The sequence below is a fragment of the Bidens hawaiensis genome, unplaced genomic scaffold, assembly GCF_021521415.1.
Source record: "Bidens hawaiensis isolate Kalapana, Puna unplaced genomic scaffold, B.hawaiensis_p1.1 tig00004021_1, whole genome shotgun sequence".
In the NCBI taxonomy this organism is placed as follows: Eukaryota; Viridiplantae; Streptophyta; class Magnoliopsida; order Asterales; family Asteraceae; genus Bidens; species Bidens hawaiensis.
Window position 1 is genome coordinate 2,286,470 of NW_027491237.1, and position 6,031 is coordinate 2,292,500.

The 6,031-nt window shown below is 31.5% G+C and overlaps 1 pseudogene; it reads right to left on the reverse strand.

Annotated features, from left to right (window-relative positions):
* Positions 1-3,027: 3,027 nt before the first annotated feature.
* On the reverse strand, positions 3,028-5,977 carry LOC143625229 (protein TIC 214 pseudogene; annotated as a pseudogene).
* Positions 5,978-6,031: the final 54 nt, after the last annotated feature.

Genomic DNA, 6,031 nt, shown 5'->3' on the forward strand with positions numbered 1-6,031 from the left:
CTGAATTTCAAACCAATGTTTTAGGGCTTTTGATCGTTAGGAGGATACGAATCGATTGGTGTAAAACTTAGCTCGAAACAATGATCCAAACGACTTAATTTTGGTTAATTGTAAGTTCAAACACCCGATTGAAGCATTGTATCGTCATTTTGAAGCACTATATCAAACTAAGTTTTACACTAATCGACTCGTATCCTCCTAACGATCAAAAGTCCTAAAACATTGGTTTGAAATTCAGAAAAAACTATAACGCCATTAAGTCATTTTTAACGGGGGACCATTGGGGGCCAACTTTTTTGAATTTGGGACCACCAGTGGCGATAAAACGAATAGGGATTATTATCGGTCAACACCATTTAATATGGATTATTAAAATCCAATATTCCTTATTTACTTAATCGGTGAATAGAAGTATACTCTGGATCGGAATCTGGGAAGTACTCCTTGATCATTTCTACCAATTTTAAGCCCCTAATTCTTTTTATACACAGAAATACAATTACGTAATCTCTATTACGAATCCTTTGTGTACCTTAGTGTTCCTAGCTATCCATTCATTTTTATCAATCTACGTTCGGGTAATACATATGGTAATAGAGAGTAAAAACCTCATAAAGTTGATCTTTTGAACTCGCTTCAAGTCATGATGACTAATCAATCAATCTTGGGGTAAAAAGTCTCTAATACTTATATTAACATTTCTTCACTTTTGTACATAGGAAATGAGATTCAATCTTTTACTGCAAATTTATAAGCCGTTTCTTTCACTCATATAACCTTCTGGTTTCCTTCATCAACCCCCGAATAATGAATAAAAAAACGAAAAGATATATTCAACTCATGACACTTCCTTCCTAGAAAGAAAAGAAATAGCGGGAAATTTATGTCTTAACGAATCACACGTAGAGATATTGATAACACACATAGAGTTAATGGTATTTCATAACTAATTGATTGAGCAGCAGCCTGTAGACCACCTAAAAAAGAATATTTATTATTTGAGCCATATCCTGACATAAGAAGGCCGACGGGAGCAATACTTGAAATAGCAATCCATAAAAAAACACCAATACTGAGATCGGCTAGAACAAGGTGATAACCGAAAGGAATTACTAAATAACTTAATAAAATTGATATGACTGCTATAGATGGTCCAATACTAAATAAACGAGTATCTTCTCTAGATGGAAGAAGATTCTCTTTGAAAAGTAATTTGGTACCATCTGCTAGAGATTGAAGAATTCCTAAAGGTCCCGCGCATTCAGGACCAATACGTTGTTGTATACCTGCGGATATCTCTCTCTCTAACCAAACAATTACTAGTACACCTATTGTAATTCCTAATACATGAGTAAAAATAGGGATAAGCACCCATATGATCCCATAGACTTCTTTTAAGGATTCCAATCTAGAAAAAGAATTGATAGCTTGTAATTCTGTTGTATCAATTATCATTTTAACGATCAACTTCTCACATAATGATATCTATACTACCTAGTATCGTCATAATATCAGCCAATTTCATTCTTTTAACTAACTGAGGAAGAATTTGTAAATTAATAAACCCCTGCGGCCGAATTTTATATCGCCAAGGAAAAACACCCTTATCTCCTATCAAAAAAATTCCCAATTCTCCCTTTGGTGCTTCAACTCTCGCATAAAGTTCTTGCTTCGACAATTCAAAAGTCGGAGAAGGTGTTTTACTAATGAATCGATAGTCAAACTCATTCCATACAGTATCTTTTACTCTATCAAAACGGCGGATTTCTAATTTTTCATATGGCCCTCCCGGAATTCCTTCTAGGGCCTGTTGAATAATTTTGATGGATTCTGTCATTTCACTGATTCGTACTAAATAACGAGCTAATGAATCCCCCTCTTTTTACCATTGGACTTCCCAATCAAATTCATCATAACACTCATAATGATCAACTTTACGAAAATCCCATTTTATTCCGGATGCTCGTAGCATTGGTCCCGACAAACCACAATTGATTGCTTCCTCTCCACCAATAATGCCCACTCCTTCAACCCGTTAAAAAAATGGGATTCCGTGTAATAAGCTTTTGATATTCAGCAATTCCTGTTAAAATATAATCGCAAAAATCCAAACATTTATCTATCCAGCCATGAGGTAAATCAGCAGCGACTCCACCAATACGAAAATAATTGTGCATCATTCGCATGCCGGTGGCAGCTTCGAATAGGTCATATATCAATTCTCTTTCGTGAAAAATATTGAAGAAAGGAGTTTGTGCCCCAAAATCTGCCATAAAAGGGCCAAGCCATAACAAATGCGAAGCTATACGACTTAACTCCAACATAATGACTCTGATATAACTGGCCCTTTTAGGGACTTTAATATTGCCTAATTGATCTGGCGCATTTACAGTTATTGCTTCTGTGAACATAGTAGCTAAATAATCCCAACGTGTTACATAAGGCAAATATTGTATAATTGTTCGATTTTCCGCAATTTTTTCCATACCTCTGTGTAAATAACCCAATATTGGTTCACAGTCAATAACATTTTCACCATCTAGAGTAACAATGAGTCGAAGAACACCATGCATTGATGGGTGGTGAGGTCCCATATTTACTATCATGAGGTATTTTCTTGTAGATGGTACAGTCATTGGTTTTTCCTGATTCATTCTTCCATGAATTGCTGAAAGCGAAAAGAAGTTCATCAAACTTTAAGCGAAGAATTCAAATTAACGAGTTTTTCTCTCTCGAATATCCAACCGCCCTATTAATTCTTTATAACACGCTCTATTTTGTTTTGACAAATAAGCCAGCAACCGTTGACGTTTTCTCAAAATTTTCCGCAGGCCTCTCTGAGATAAATAGTCTTTTTTGTGTAATTCCAAATGTGAAGTAAGTCTCCGTATCTTATTGGTGAAACTTACTACTTTAAATTCAACAGATCCTCTGTTTACTTTGTTTTCTTCTGGTTCTTTCAAAAGAATTGAATTAGATGAATTTTTTACTATAAAATAATTTGATACTCCCCTTTTTACAGATATTGATTTTATTGATTAGTAATAGTAAAGTCATAAATTTTAATGTAGTATACACAACAATCATAATTTCTTTTTATTCATTTTATCAATTAACATTAACCTATTTTTGAGTTCATTTGCCTAGTGATACAAAAAGATGATACCAAAGAGTTTATCTTTTTATTTATTTATAGCTTTAATTGATACTCAATTTCCTTATTATTTATCCTAAACTGGGATGTTGGACAGTACATGTGTGCATCGGGTTACTTGCATACAACATGGATATTTACAGATCACGGACAGCAGAAAAAATGAAAAAATATGATTGACAGAACAACAGAATATATAGGACACTCAAAATTTTCAATTATGGATACATATATATCCTTAACATACTCAAGCGGCTCCCGTTATTGGTGTCAAACCAATAGCGATTCATACAAGCTAAATCCTCTAATCGATAATTAGGAAAAAAAAGAACTTTAATTTAATTTATTTTATTTTTTTTATGTCAAAATTTTCACTTTCATCCAAAATTGACTCCAGTTTTTTTATCTTGTTCTCCTTGCAAAATAATTGATTTCTATGCACATTATTTTGATTCTTTAAATTGAAAGAAATTAGAATTCTCAATTCTCTACGACGTCTAGACGATAGAATTTTTCCAGGAACAAGCAAATTAGAATTATTTTTGTCGCTATTTAGAGTTTTTCTTTTATATCTTGGAATGGATTCATCAAAATGATTCTTAGCAACATTTTGGGGGTTTCGGTATCTTTGATTACTTTGGTGCTTACTTTTATGAACCAATGAAATACCTATGATTTGATACACAAAAAACTGTCCATCATTTTTTATAGATAGACGGGCAGGTTCCATAATCAAAATTCCCTTTTTAGTTAATTGTGTAAGATTTAAACGTCTCCTCATTATATCCAGATTCATTTCTTTCCTTTGAATATAGGATATAGTAATATTTCTTACATTTATGAGGCTAACCAGTAGACCGTATATCTGGATATTATTCATCATTTTTTGATTCAATTGATTCAAACATCTAGTCCATTTTAATTGCAAAGGAAAATCTCCTTTAAATAATATGTTTAGTTTTCAATTGATTCTAAAAAAGATTCTTCAATATTGTTTTGATTCTTTAATTCAAAATATTGTTTTGAATTGGATGGGCTAAAATTTAAAAAATCCTCACCCTCCTCTTGCCTTCCCTATATATTTTGATTTTCACTAAAATTTGGATTTATATTCAAATTAAAAAGAAGTAAGTTGCTTGGGATAAACCAAGGTTTATTATGTGTTACTTCGGAATCAAATATCCCTTGTCTTCCAAAAAAATCCTTTATTTCATTCTTAAGAAAAAAAAGACGGTCCATTATACTGAAGAATAGATCTTAACTTATTGAAGTTAATAACCTGGGTTTGTGATAATTTTAAAAATACATATTTTTGTGACAAGATAAATCAAAAAAAATATGTGACTTCCCCTTACTATTTCTAAGATTATCAAAAGCCTTTTTTATATTGATAGTCGAAATAAAGTCCATTTTATTTATTTATTTTTTCTTTTCTTGATTTGTTTCGTTATTGTCAATGTATTTCTTAATAATTTTTTTTGTTGATTCTATAAAAAGTTGTAGAGCGATTCTGCGCATATTAATGATACATAGAAAGATATGTATGTATATCTTTTCAAAGAAAAACTGAACTATTAATTTAATATTTTTTATTTTGAATATTTTCCAAATTTTTGGCAGTGATTTTCCATTATTCTTTTTATTTTTTTTCTTTATTTCTATTTGATTTATGATTGTGTTTCTTTTTTCAATTCTATGTTTCATTTCTTCTTCTGCCTGTGAATAATTTGTGAAACCTATAGGTCGATTTTGACTAAGTGATTCATGAATTCTCGGATTGCTTATTATAGAATCCTTTTCTATTTCAGTTTCATTTGATTTGTATTTTTCTCGCGGTATAAATAATGGAATTTTCTTTCCTTTTAAAAGTTCTTTTAGTATTTGTTTTAAAAACTAAAATGCGTTTTCTTCTTTTTTTTTATTTTTTTAAAGCTCTTCGAACTCTAAAATTAAATTTTCTTATTTTGACTTTATAGTCTATATCTTTCAAAATTGGTTCAAAAAGTAAGGTGTTTTTCGCGGAGCACCAAAAGGATATTCAGTTTCCATTCCAAAAACTGTTAAAAAACAAGAATCAAAATCATCTTGTTTCTTTTGATCTCTATCAGAGAGTCGTAGCTTAGATTTGTGCCAAGGTTTCAAACGAAAAGGATATAGGATTTTGATCTGAAAACCTTCGCTGAACCAATTTTACGAAATTCTGTTTTGAAAAATTGAAGACCATCATAGCTACACTTTAGATAAATTTCTCTATTCCAATCTTGGAAATCCTCGTACCATTCCGGAGATTGTCGCAATAAAATACGTCCAATATTCTTAGCTATTATCAATAAGGGTAATTTAATATATATTCTAAAAATTGATTGAGCTAGTTACAGAACACTTCTTGATTTGCATATGGAATGTTCTCCCAGAATTCTATTGCGTCTTCCTGGTCGTTTTTTTTATTTGGAATTGTTTATTTAAAATCTCGAATTCTGACTTTTTGCCTGACCAATTTCTAATATAAAAAAAAGTTTCAGTAGGTCAGATATAGGAAAAGGGAAATCTTCCGTTTTTTCCAAAAAAAAGAGGGGAATGGGGATTTTCTTGAGACGGTCCCCAAATAACCATTTTACGCCTTTGAATACGGCTAGAGCTTTTGATTAAGGCTCGACGAAAATCTGGTTCTTCCAAATAACTTTTAAAACCCGAATCTCTTTTAAATTTTTTATAAAGATTAAAATTCTTGAAATTAGACTTCTTAAAACTTCGTGTGGAACGAGTTAAACATGCTATATGTTTAAATTTTCTTGTTCGAAGCTGGTGATCCAGCCCTTGCATTATGCCTTGTTCTTTTCGTCGTTTTATAAAATATTGCTCCAACTCGTTGATTAA